The 14,240-nt window shown below is 35.6% G+C and overlaps 1 protein-coding gene across 3 annotated transcripts in view; it reads left to right on the forward strand.

Moving 5' to 3' along the window:
- Positions 1-14,240, forward strand: part of LOC120637867 — a 115,827-nt gene that overhangs the window by 32,182 nt on the left and 69,405 nt on the right. The gene's annotated exons all lie outside the window — the stretch shown is intronic.

Here is a 14,240-nt window from a genome sequence, read left to right on the forward strand (position 1 = left end):
GAAACGTCAAGTCATTCTGTTCGTAGTCAGTCCTACAAAAAGGACGAAAAATCCTATCCTTCATATAATTTAAAGGTACCTAGATTCAAAATATTAATCATCCGCACATCATTGCTTGGTTAGAATGATATGTGACGTCCACTACTACCTGATTGCCAGCCAACCAGTATTCTGGCCTGTGACGTCATCAACCATGTTATAAAAGCGCGTCAAAATTGCAGAGTTCAAATCATTCGGATTTGGATTTCTGATTTTTTTATTGCAGTTTGAAATTTTATACATTGTGTATATTTTTGTCTATGGCTTAGATTGTAAAAAAATACATGCATATAGGTACCCCATTGTATTTCTTGTTAGAAATACATCACTATTTATTCTACATTATACCTATAACGTTTTATATAACATTCATTAAATACAATGTAATAATAAACTATTGATGTAAGAGTAATTTTAAGTATAATTAAAAAAATCTAGAATAGCATTTGAGGGTACGCTTATTTATTTTAGTAAATAATGTATTTTTTGTTGTAAACAATAGATAAGCTGAAATGTTTGCATTTCCGTTGGTTAATTTTATTAATAATGTGTTTATAAATAATAAATATGTCAGTAGGAAGGTACAAAGTTGTGATTTAATCTTAAAATAATAAGTTATTTGCATTAATCAATATAACAAATTGTTTTTGCAAATTGTATATTTTTTACCCAAATGCTCTGGAAGTTAAAATGATGTAAACAGAAGATAGAATAATTTTATTTAATGTACGGACCATGAATTTTTCTTTTCATTTCTAGCATAAATCCACTACGCCATAGACTCCTGCTAAATTCTTATTAAAAAAAAAGAAAAACAAGAGAAGTCTGTACATTACTTTTTAGTGTAAAGTATAATGTAAAAATAGTAATTTACTCTAAACAGCAAAGAAAGCTTAATTTACAAATTTTTTTTTATCTCGTACGCGTAGTGTGGAAATCACAGACTTTATCTGTATTCTTTTCCTTCCCTTTTTTATATGTGTTTGTTTGAAATAAATAATAAATAAAAAATCTCAGAAACGCGTGAAAATGTGATTAGTAGAATATATGATGAGAGAAGAACCTCTGAAAACCTGTGCATGGCTCTGTGACATATCATGCGTTATGTCACGACCGTGACACCGTTTCACGTTCGACATGTCATTGGACTTGTCCTAAGTTAGAAGAGGATGGCTAATGGCTGGCTTCTTTTTTTTAACCCTCTAGTAGCCTTTGACTGCAATCTCACCTGGTGTTGGTGATGGAGCAGTCAGATATGGTAGCGTGCTAATGTTCATTGGCTGCTTAGAGCAGCACGGCTAGTGTAGGCAGGAGACAATTATATTCAGGGGAAAGGATATAAATTTAATTTCTCCCACAGCTTTATCAACTTTCAGATCATCATTGCCAGACAGACAACGGACAGAAAGCAGAGGCGTAGTAATAGAGTTACCACTAACTTTTAAAACAACACTGATATTTCGCTTTTAGCCTATCACTTAAACCCCATTCTAAATAGTGACTAGTGCTTGAAAGCATTTTAGTCTTTATGTTTGACGCGAGAGGGTCGAATATTGCTTAAAACACAAGCCTAATTGTATGTAGGTCTACCTGTCAATCACCCACACAATTATTGCGTAATAGGTATGGCTGTCTGTTATGCAAATTGAGTGGTACTTATTGGGTTTTATCGCCTCTGCAAACTTATACTGCCTACCTTCTAAATTTGGCGAGACATCTGTGGGACTTCTAACTTTTATGGTATGAATTTTGTCCGAAAAAGTTTAATGTCTGGTTCAATGGCATGGAACCCGGTTTCCGAATGTCATTCGACAATTTTTTAAGTGAAAACATCTTTTAGCGCGGTACGCATATTTTTAGATGAGATAAAATCTCTGGACACGCGACTAGACGCAGTTTTTTGAATATGTATTTGAATAGCGAATTTGTTTTTACTGTGTCCAAACAACGCAATATTAGCACAACGAGATATAAAAGTACCATTAATGCGGTATTCATTAGATATTTAAATACCTTCGAATCAAAATTGTTTATTTCCTATTTTATTTGCCATAAACCTATAGTTTCTATTTTAAATTGTAAAAAAATTAATGAAATAGTCGAAATTGTTAAAGATGATTCCTAAAAGAATATTAAATGTACTTATTTTAAAGTTTCCAAAAATTGCAATTCATAACTCAGTCACCGTAATACCCATCTAAAAATATCTAACGCACCGAAATCAGTTATCGGCGTGCCTGAGAGTTTCTTATAATGTTCTCAAATGTGTGTGGGGTCCAGCAATCCGCATTAGGCCGGCGTGGTGGACTTCGACCTATTCTCTTCTCAGCGTAAGAGGATACCCGTGCTCTGTAGTGGGCTGGCAATAGATTGAAGACGAAGCATTCTTTAAGGGCGGGGTTAAACATATTTACTCTGTTATTTCCATTATTGTACCTAGTCGTTAATAATAAAACAAACAATCTTGAGCAAAAATCCTTGAGATCCGGTTTAATAGTATGCATCTTATTATTTATTCACTTCAACAATAAAGATCGAGACAGAAACGCGTTTTTTTTTAAATAAAATAAGAGTATTGTAACCAGCCGTCCAAACAGTTGCCATAAAGGTTTCTTAGAAAAAAAATATACCTAAACTTTAAATTATGCTTTCTTACTTTAAAATAGAAGAAAAGCAAATGTATTGATATAAATAGAAACAAATAAAATATAATGAGATATTATTTATGAATGTATGCTTTTATTGTTTTTTTTTACCAAAATTTTATTATTTTTTTTTAACTCTTTATTTGTACACCACAATGAAGTTAGGAAAAATAAAAATAGAAATACAAAGACAGAAGTAGAATACAAAAGGCTATTTCCAGAGTAGAGATAATTTATAAAAGTAATCGAAAGATCTAGAAGAAAAGCTTAGTTCAGAAAGTCTTGATAGGTTTTTCGTAATAGTTAATAGTTATCTGTTATTCGGCGCTAAAAAAAGGTCATAAAACAAAATCTCGATAATTTCGAACCCTAAACGGTGCGTTGCAAAAAACACTCTTAAGAGGTTTTTGTTATAAATTATAATAAACAATGGTGCTCCAAAAAAAGATAGGTTGGTGGGTAATTTGCATATCTGATTCTTTTACTGTTTTTGCATATCTTATTATTCGGTCCTGCTCGTATGTTTGTTTGGGACTATGTATGCCTATTTCGACTTTTTTTTTTAACGTTAGGCCAGCGCTTGATGACAATCATGTCCGTAAGAAAGCAATGAGGTCTAGGTTGGAGCACGCTTGCCTAGAAGAAGCATATTCACTCTAGCCTTGAAGGTACCCAAATTATACGTAGTTATATCTTAACTGTTTAAGCACACTTTTGTGCCGAAAGCAATGGTGCGTGTGTGTCCACATGGAGTTTCTGGATGTACACATTGTTAGTTTCGAAATAAATAAATGTACTTAGTAAAAATCTGGTAGCTCTACCTACAGATAGACCAATGCGTTCCTGTGATACTATGTTTTGACCATAGTATGCATAAAGCAAGAAGATGGCATAAAATGGAAAAATCCTAATACTATACGAGCTATATCAAAACATTTGGGTAGGCAATGCTTTTGCGCATGTATGAAGTGCACGCCACTGACTGTGAGGGCGTTGGATGTGCCCAATTATAACACAATTTTTGCTATGTCATTTGCAGTTGTAGTAGTACCTACTCAGCATCAACCAGTTTAATTTTTGAAAACCGAAATAATACTTCATAGGTTTTAGAGGTACATCATGTACTTTCTCTAATACCGAAAATAGTTTTTGAATAAACCACTGCCACATACAAAATTAAAATCATGTGACTCCTGTCCCTTTATAACGTACGCGTCGTAGCGTAGTTACTATGCGCGTGTCGGTATTTATCTACAATAGGGTTGTCATAAGTAAACACTTAAAATGTTTTGAATTAATATGTATGGAAAAATAAATGCTTCTTTTGATTTAATATTTTTACAGGGTGATTCCTTATGAAATATACTCATGCTTAATATACCCTTTAATATTATTTCGTAATTCTGTTACACGTTGTATATTTACTGCGCGCATGCGTGTTGCGTGCGACACGCATGGCGCAATGTTTGGCCACCAAATGCATTTCCGTCTACCGTCTCTTTTGTTCTTCTACTTATAGACTGTCTCGTGCTGATAGGTAGGTTGATAGGTATGGTTAGATCTGCCGTCACCATACAGAACTCGTGTTGACAACTTTTGAAGTGAAAACTTCTTTTAGCGCACCGCACACAGATTTTTCCGTAGGTAGTAAGTTAGGCTGAACCGTCACGCTCTGAGGTGAAAGGATGAACTCTACAGAGTGAGAAAGCTACAGTCAGTTGCGCTTTGCTGTTGTGCTATTATTAAGGTATAGGTATAGACAAATATAAAACATTATAAACATTAAAGATAATAGAAACACCGTTTTTATTTTAACTTGCCGCGCGGTCTTAACACACTCTTTTTGAAGATATACTTCTTTTGGCGCATTAGGGAAAAATTATGAGGACACCCTGTGTAATAACAAACCGACACCCTGACGCCAGCTATATGGTTTGAGTGTACACTTTCAATTGTCAAAGTCTGCAGGCTCAATCAGGTAATTTTTTGCCCCGGATTTTTTTTTAATTAATTGATTCAACTGTACAAAAATCTCAAATTTTAATGTTCAGTGAAACATGGTTGGCCGATAATGAATCTATTAGTATTCCGAATTTAAATATGTTTACTACGTCCATTTCTTTAATTATGTACAAATATTTTTATTGTGATATTTAAGTAAACTTTTAACTAGTTATAACTTTCAATGTATTAAATACATTTTTTCTATCGTTAGTGTCGTTTTTTCTACGAACGTAGAATAGGGCGAAAGATAAAATTTTTGGTACGCCAAAGAAGTATAACTTCTAACACGTGTACATAAGAACACACACACGTTTTTTTTAACTGAACTTAGCGGCTACACATACCTTTAGTACTTAATTCTCGAATAAATAACAATAACATATAAACGTCAATAAACCTCTATCACGCTATAAGATATATAACTAAGTGAAGGTTAGAAATATCTCATCCAACATTATCTAATCGCCCGGCCTAGAACTAGTCGGACCCGTTCTGCTTCCGCAAAGATTCTAAACTGGCTACTCGTTTTGCTACCCTGTTTAGCATCGATAACGCATTGCAATGCAAATAGATATTATTATCTACTAATGCATATTAACAGCGGAGTAAGTATTTAAAAAGAAGCGGTGATAGCCTTGTGTTACGACTTCAGCCTCACGTTCTGGATCAATTCCAAGCACGTACCACTAACTTAAGTTATGTGCGTTTTATATAATTAAAACTAGCGTACCCAGCCCGCTTCGCCAGGCTCGATTTTGCTTTATTTTATTTAAACAATAAACTTACATCATTAAATTTTTAATTTAAGTCTCATAATATATTAAACCATTTATTTCTCTCCGTATTCATTCTCTTCTATTCTCTTCTCGAGCGGGTGAAGATCATTATCTACACCCATATACACCCAACAATAGAGTATCATCATAGTAAATAAAAGCTGTATTTGACAGTTTGACAGTTCAAAAATAGGAGTGCTCTGATCGTCACCAAACTTTACAGGATTACTCACCAGGTCAATCCGGAGATTCCCTGAAAGTTTCATTGAAATCGGTCCAGCCGTTTCGTTTCGTAGCCTATACGGACACACTTTCTCTTTTATATATAGAGATAGTTGGAAAATCCATGCACGCCTCTTAATCACATTCATTACAATAAAATTGAGGTTATTTGTAAATAATAATTAAACTACATCTAATTATACCGTGGTGATGAGAAAGTAATAGGCTTCTATTCCTCAAAATACTGAAGCCTATAAAAAAAAAAACCAACTCGATAAGTGAAGTATTTCGCTCGTTATCGTGACCACAAGGTACGGGATCTGCACATACAGACACAAGGACGTCCAAGACAGAACTTTTTTTAAATAATTTTTTAATTAGTTTTAATAATAAAAAGAGATTTAAAAATATCATGAGTGCAAAAATAGTGTTTTTTTCTCAACATTTGTCTGTTTATATTCTTATAAAAGCAATAAAGAATAAAAAAGTGACATTTTAAGTTGGAGAATCACTCGGTGTGCGTAACTGACAGTTATACCCACCTCAACGCTTCGCTTATGAGGCGTGCAATATCACTGGCTTCAACGGTGAAGGAAAACATCGTGAGGAAACCTGCATACCTGAAAGTTCTTCATAATATTCTGTAAAGCGTGTAGAGTCCACCAATCCGCACTGGGCCAGCGTGGTGAACCACGTCCTACACTTTTCTCTCAAGTTTTTGTTTTTGAGTTTTGTTTTAATTAAATTATTTTTCTTCTTTTTTTGTATGATAATTGCTTGCTAGATACTTATTCCTTTTTTTTTTTTTTTTTTGTCGTGGTGGAAAATCTTTATGGCTGCCTCTGTTCTTTTGGGCAGGACAGAGGTTATGTGCGACTCGTTTGCCCGAACTAAAAACCAAAGCAATTGTGGTTAATGTTATCGTATTATATGTATAACCAAGTTGTGGAAACTTTATTGGTTTATGTGATACAAAAATACGGCATTACTTTTATGTGTAATAGTACTGTTTGTTTCCCTTGAAAAGCTAATAAATAAATAAATGTGTGGGAGACCCGTGCCCTGTAGTGTGCCGGTAATGGGTTGATATGATGATGATGATGATGATGATGATGATGATGATGATGATGATGAAGTTCTTACAGTAAACAGACTTAGAACTGATTTTTAATCACTAAATAAGCATTGAAGCGTTCAAAATTCAAAATTCACTTATCTCAAGTCTGTCTGTTTGTAGTGACTCTACCACCGGTTCGGAAGGCAGATGCTAGAAAAGAAGCCGGAAAGAAACTCAGCAGTTGCTCTTTTTCAACATCAACTGTTTACATTTTTCATTTTAATGTGTGTTTGCAGTCAAGCGCTTTCAGCGCAATGAAAAAAAAACACTTCAGTTGTATTGAGACTCAGACGACGCAAAGATATTTGTCAGTGTCTTATCACTACCTAGCTAACGTTAAATCATCAAATCGTTAAATCTACAATAACTTGAACACTACGTTTACATATTAAAAAGTAACCATCGCTTAAAGTAGTATTTACTTTAAAATTACAATTGACATACCTTTTATGACTCTAAAAGAGGAGCTAGAATATTTAAACAGTAATGCTTTAAAAGCTACGGCAGTAAGCCTTGAACTTCGGACTCGAAACCAATATTACCTATAACATCGCAATATTATCAAAATAATACTTGATATCGAAAAGTGTATCAATACATCGTCATTTTCAACAAGCTGTCTTCTTAAACGATAATTAAATTTTCCGCTTCAAAAAGCGCATTGAAACGGTTAGAAAGTCGGTGAAAGATTTGATGTCTGCGAGTAAAATACGAAAAAAACTCGCGAACAATGCTATCTCAGGCATTTATTATTGTTTACATGGGAATTTGAGTTACAGTGTTATAAAACTCGTTATGTATGCAGGAATGCTCGCTTTCTTTACATCTAATAATATCTTTTCTGAATTAATTTGTCTGAAGTACACGGTACCAAATAGTAGTCTAAAACATGAAATAATGTAGTTTCATGATTTGCCGTATCTACGAGTACGTACCTACGCGACTAATATTAAACTATCTAAAGTCGCTCGACTTTAGTTGTGTTTCTCGAAGAGAAATTTAGTCACTTCATTCGATTTGGCAGTTGACAGTAATTATTTAAAGCGAAGCTCTGATTTCACAGCACGCACCTTCAACTTTTCTAATTACTTCTAGTACGCACATAGCGTTTGAAGTAATTAAAAATATGCCTGCTTCAACGGTGAAGGAAAACATCGTGAGACCTGCATGCCTGAGAGTTCGACATTATGTTCTCAAAGGTATGTGGAGTCCACCAATCCGCACTGGGCCAGCGTGGTGGACTACGGCCTTGACCCCTTCTCATGATGAAGATGGTACATATACCATGATGGTATTATTTAAAAAAAATCGCTCAAAACATGAATTCCTCACGAAAAGTTAAAAATATAAGCGATAATTAAGCCTTAGGATAAAAATGATAAGCCTTGAGCCGGTAAGTCGGTTATAACAATACACTTTTATGCACTAGAGCATAATAGACATATTATGCTCTAGTGCATAAAGGTGAGAGTTTTTTATGAGATAAATAATCCCTCATGCTCTAAGTGAGTATACGTTGACATTGTAAGCATGAACGATGTTATTTTGTGTAACCCTTATCTAAGGCTAGCTTTTCCACACGATATTGCATAGAAGCAGGCGTTACTTTGCTGAATTCCATGACATATTATGAAAAATAAGCTTAATTTGACTTTACAAAGATTTTTTTTTTTATTTTTTTATTCCACTACAAGTTAGCCCTTGATCGCAAACTCACCTGGTGCTGATGATGCAGTTTTAGATGGTAGCGGGCTAACCTGTTAGAGAGCACGGTATAAGTCGTACCCCTAGTTGGTTTCCACGCGACATCGCACCGAAACACGAAATCGCTTAGCGGCACGTCTTTGTCGGTAGGGTGGTAACTAGCCGCGGCCTCCCACCAGACAAATTGTTAAGACGTCATTGTAAAGTAAACATCTCCTGAGGATGCTCCGGTTTCGGAGCGAAGCGTGCGTGGAGGGTACATTTTCAAAGATCTGTTTGGTGTGGGGTATAACGATTGAGGGAGTTGAAAATTACACCATACAGATTCTCCTGCTTTTCTAGGAGTGCAAATTAAGCTTAATTTTCATAATTTCCTCAAAATGTTTTCCTTCACAGTATGATACTGGAAAGGATTAAACTCCTAAAGCCTAGCCGAAGCCCTTAACCACTAGGCTATCACTGCAATGTAAACATGATTGCATATTCCGCCAGAATAAAACCTGTTTGATTCTAAACCCAGGTTTTTCAAACCAAATTACCGCAACCGGTTCGAAATGTTAACCGGTTTCCAAGGTCCAAAGACTGTACCAGCATCATCTTAGTATTGTGCCAGTGAATTATATCTGTTACGGTGAATCAAGCAGTAAGCGCACGTTCGTGGTTTACCGTTCCCACCACTCGCCTAACAGTTACGTGACTTTTAAACTTTACGACACGATCTATTCGACCTTTAATGTTATCAACTGAGGTGGAGATGCTCTAGATTATAATAACGCACTTTACTCCCTAGGGAGTAAGAACATCATGCAATAATGATTTTTTTGATGATGTCTCGAACTTTTCCAAGATTGTTCTGTGTTTTTTAGGTTAGCTTTACGTTACTTTGCAGAATTCCATTATATATATATTATGAAAATTAGGCTTAGTTTGCTATACTCTGCGAAAAACAGGTGATTTTGTATGGTGTAATTCATTATTTCTTAACTCTGTAGACTCCACACCAAATAGATTTTCGGCAATGTACCCTCTTCGCACGTTTCGCTGCGAAATTAAAGCATCCTCAGGAGATGTTTACTTTACAATGAATATTATGAGAATTAAGCTTAATTTGCTATACTTCGCGAACATCAGAAGAATCTGTATGGTGTAATTTATAATTTCTTCAATCCTTATACTCCACACCAAACAGATCTTCGGCAATATTCCCTCTACGCACGTTTCGCTCCGAAACCGGAGCATCTTCAGGAGATGTTGACTTTACAATGAATAATTGTTAACATTAACAATAATGCATTGTAAATTACTCCATACAGATTCTCGGGCATTTCGCGGGGTATGGGAAATGAAGCTTTTATGATCCAAATTCTTATCAATTCCAAAAAAAAAGAGGTCAAGAGTGAGTACGAATCGCGAGGTCCCGTAGATAATAGTCCCACAGACATAGACCCACAGCATAGGCCGCTTGTCTTCAGTGGCTCCCAGCGACTCGCTTAATGTTAACTGTCCACAGTCCAAAGCTGCGTTGTAAATTCGTTTACGGGCCGGAGAGTGACATGAGCTAGTTTTTATCTCGGAAAAATGCAAAGATGCTATGTGAAGATAAGTTTACGCGCTCGCGCTTGCTCGCTTACTTGCCTTGTATTTTGCTTGCTTTTGTGCTCGCTTGCTAGCTTGCTTACATTTTTCCGGGATAAAAAGTAGTCTATTTATAATGTAGCTCATAAATTATCTCTATGCCAAAAGTCCTGAAATAGTGCACTGATCTGTATTCATGATCGATGTCCTATATTCCTCCTGAAAAAAAAATCAAATTACCACGCGAGCGAAGCCGCCTTTAAAAGCTAGTAATAAAATATATTCAAGTTAACAAAGAGAGTTGGTAATTCCTGTGGACATACTGCCATCGCTTAAAACATTATTACTTCAAAATGTCGTGACTGCTCTGACATAAGACCTGTCTCCGTTTCTAGGAAGGCTGGTCGTGCTAGTTAGCGTCATACAACTTAGCGATTCTTATTGGACCTTCAAATATTTCTTGCTAGCTTAATTTAGTTTAGACGTTTTATTATTTTGCATGCCCTCGACTTCATTCGAGTTCTTTCTGATCTGTTAGGTGTTTCTGGTATTTCTGGTCTTGGAGCCAGTTTAAATAGAAATATCGTTGGTTTTATTTAAAAAAGTAAAGTGATTTTCATACACTATTTTAGATTTTAGCAGGCGTTATTTCGTGGAGAGCCATGTTATAAAAAGAATCTTATGCATAATTTGCTATAATCTGCTCAAACTAGGATCGTTACGATGCTATTTATCATTTCTTCAATCTTTATATACACGTTGACTTTAATGGGCGCAGCGGTGAGCGCTTTGGTTTTAAGTTGGCGGTCCAGTTTTTGATTCCCGGAAGGGAAAATTTGGGAATTTATAATTTCAGAATTTTCACTGGTTTGGTTTCTTCGGCCGTGGCCATGAACCAGCCATAGATAAAGTTTTCCACTAAGTGATTTAGCGTTCCGGTACGACGTCGCATAGAAATCGATTAGGGGTATTTGTTTAAAATAACTGCCGTACCGCCGTACCGTGCTATGACTGATTAGCCCGCTACCATCTACGTATTACATGCCATGTCTGAGACCAAACAACCTATTAGTTTTTTACCTCGAGTTAGATAAATCATCTGAACTCTATAACTAGAAGGGTCGAAGTAAATTAGCAAGTCACAATCAATGTAATTCTCATTTTGACAGATGATTAATGATCGAATTGAATTGAAGCAATTCAAATCGCAAACAATACGCCAATGCGGCATCACATAATACATCTTGGAGTTTGTGGCTTTTCTCTTCGATAAAATCTTTTTTTGTAGCTCTTCCATAAGATGTATATATACTACACATAAAACATCACTTTATCTATTACTGAAAACTGCTTGAAAATACCCGTGGCGTTATTTAAAACATCCTAGCGAGTAGCGTACTCGTACAAACGGTAAGAGCGACTTAGTTTTACTACATGTAGGCCTATCACAGGCACTTATGAAGCGCTCATACATATATGTTTACATAATTGTAAGGGTATGGTGATAACTTCGTTCGCCAACTTAAACCTAAAGTTACGACTTATGAGGGATTCAAACGCGCCCTGGTCCCAGAGTTAAAGCAATTCGCAACCAAGCTTTTTTAACGTCTAAGTAATCCTTAACATTAGAATAGAATTTTTCCGTAAGTTTACGTTTTAAATAAACTTTAAACATATTTAGAATCTCAAAGATTTCATTCGGCAATTTGTTATAAAATAATGTATAAGTGCCCTTGAATGAATTAGCTATTTTATGTAGCCTAGTAAACTGCACAACGAGTTTATTTTTGCTTCTAATATTAATATTGTTACATTCCATTTTCTTCTTAATTTTTTTTTATATTTTTATGGATAAAATTATATTTTCAAATATGTTTCAATTGACTATGCACCGTCATTATTTTAAATTCTTTAAATGTATACTTTAATGACTCTCTTGGGCCCATTTTATATATTGCACGAACAGTCTTCTTCTGAAGGACAAAAATTCAATCTATATCAGCAGACTTACCCCATAATAAAATGCCATAGGACATAATGATGTGCAAAATCATCATATCAACCAACCCGGCACGGGTCTTTTACCCGAATCCACCAATCTGTTCCAGTGCGGATTGGTGGACTCCACACCCCTTTGAGAACATTATGGAAAACATATGGCATGCTGTTTTCCTTCACCATTGAAGCAAGTGATATATTTTACTAAAAACGCACATAGAAAAGTAAGATTCGAACCCCAAAGTGAAATCGTAAGTCCTAGTATTCTAGTAAACCTATTATCCTACTATCCTACTAATATTATAAAAGTCAAAGTGATATTTGTTTCTCAATCACGCAAAAAACGGCTGAACGGATTTGCATAGAATTCGGCATGCATGTAGCCTTTGACATGGAAAAGAACTTAGGCTTTTATCCAGATTCCTTAAGTAGTTCCCAAGGGAAAATTGAAAATTGTTAACGAGCTAAGCTTTAGACCCAATTCTGAAGTCCACGCAGACGAAGTCGCGGGCAGAAGGTAGAAGATAATAATTAGTATCATCACCATCATTTCAACCCAAGGCACGGGTCTCCTCCGGCAGGCTCAGTGTGAATTATTAGCAAGCATATTTCTGTTGTTTTTTTCAAGTAAAACTTCTTTAGGCGCGATTAGGGAGTAACTCAGTTTTTTTTCCGACGGAAGTAACGCTGTCGTACGACGTCTGTGTAGTTTGTTGTTGTTGTTTTTTGTTGTTGTTTATTGTTGTTGTTAATTGTTTGTTGTTGTTGTGTACTTTCCGTTTGAAAATTGTAAACGAGCGAAGCTTTAGGCCCAATTCGGAAGCAATCCCAATTCTGGTCAGAAGTTTGTTTGGAACGTAGCCAACTATAAGGTACATTACAAATACAGTTCGAGTAAACATTGCCAGCTATTATGTCACTGTTTGATCACGAATGTTACAAAGCGTACGCCTAGTATTATGGCACGGCGATGGCGGATCCATTATCTATTAGTCACAGGTGGGCGCGCGGTCAAGGAACGCGGAACGACGCCTTATTCGCCGGGTTCATTAAAATACTAATGATATGTCATTTTGAAACTCTTAAATAAGATGAGATATTATAAATGTTAAAGACTTAACAATTCATTGTAAAGTCAACATCTCCGGAGGATGCTCTTGTTTCAGAGCGAAACGTGGGTACATTGCCGAAGATCTGTTTTGTGTGGAGTATAAGCATTAAAGAAATTATATATTACATTATACAGATTCTCTTTCTTTTCGCGGAGTATAGCAAATTTAGCTAAATTTACATAATTTATCACGAATTTCCCTCACTTGTGATTAATAAAGTGGTGATACATTGGCGTGCACTGAGATATTTACCAGGGTATGCGTGCAGCAAGAAGATTGCATCAAATGAACAAAAATCCTATTCCTATACGAGTTATATATCAATTTTAGGGTAGGCAGTGCTTCTGTGCATGTATGAAGTGCACGCCTCTCGGTGATAGCATATGTACTGGTTTGGCTCCGGCTCTACCTCTCCAGGGAGAAGACCTTAACCGTAACCCACAAATTGATGGTGATTCAGCCTCGACCCGCGGATAACACATTAAGCTGTCGGTATTGCACCTGATCTCCTTCCGGTCCTTTCGGAGCTGCCAACCCACCCAACTACGAGTATCCCGCGTAGTCTAAAATTCGGCCGAAATCGGTTAGGAAAACACTGTATAACTAAAAAGTACTTAAAAGGATTAGTAATAAAAAAAATATTTCTCCCTTTCTGTCATCAATTATTTGACATTCAAAAGAAGAAGACAAAACAGGTTGTATAGTAAAGCAACGTTACTATACAACCGCATTTATTAATAGTCTTTTAATTGATTAAAAAGTAAGTAACATCAAACTGAATACTATCCCATTCGAGATAAAATCATAACGCCCAGCGATTATAGAATCGAAATGTTGTATCGTAAGCAATTAAAACTTCGATGCCCATCGACTTGTAATCGTCCACACAATAGTGTACGTTCAAGTTATTTTTTTGTACGAAGTTTAATAGCAGTGGGCGAGCGAGCGAGTTTCGTTTTAATATCGAGATTTCGGCCTCCAAATTAAGCGAGATATTGCGATAAGAAACTTTTGCTTTTATTTTCTGTATTCCAGTAACTTATATACG

The sequence above is a fragment of the Pararge aegeria genome, chromosome 4 (assembly GCF_905163445.1).
Source record: "Pararge aegeria chromosome 4, ilParAegt1.1, whole genome shotgun sequence".
NCBI classification, from domain to species: Eukaryota; Metazoa; Arthropoda; class Insecta; order Lepidoptera; family Nymphalidae; genus Pararge; species Pararge aegeria.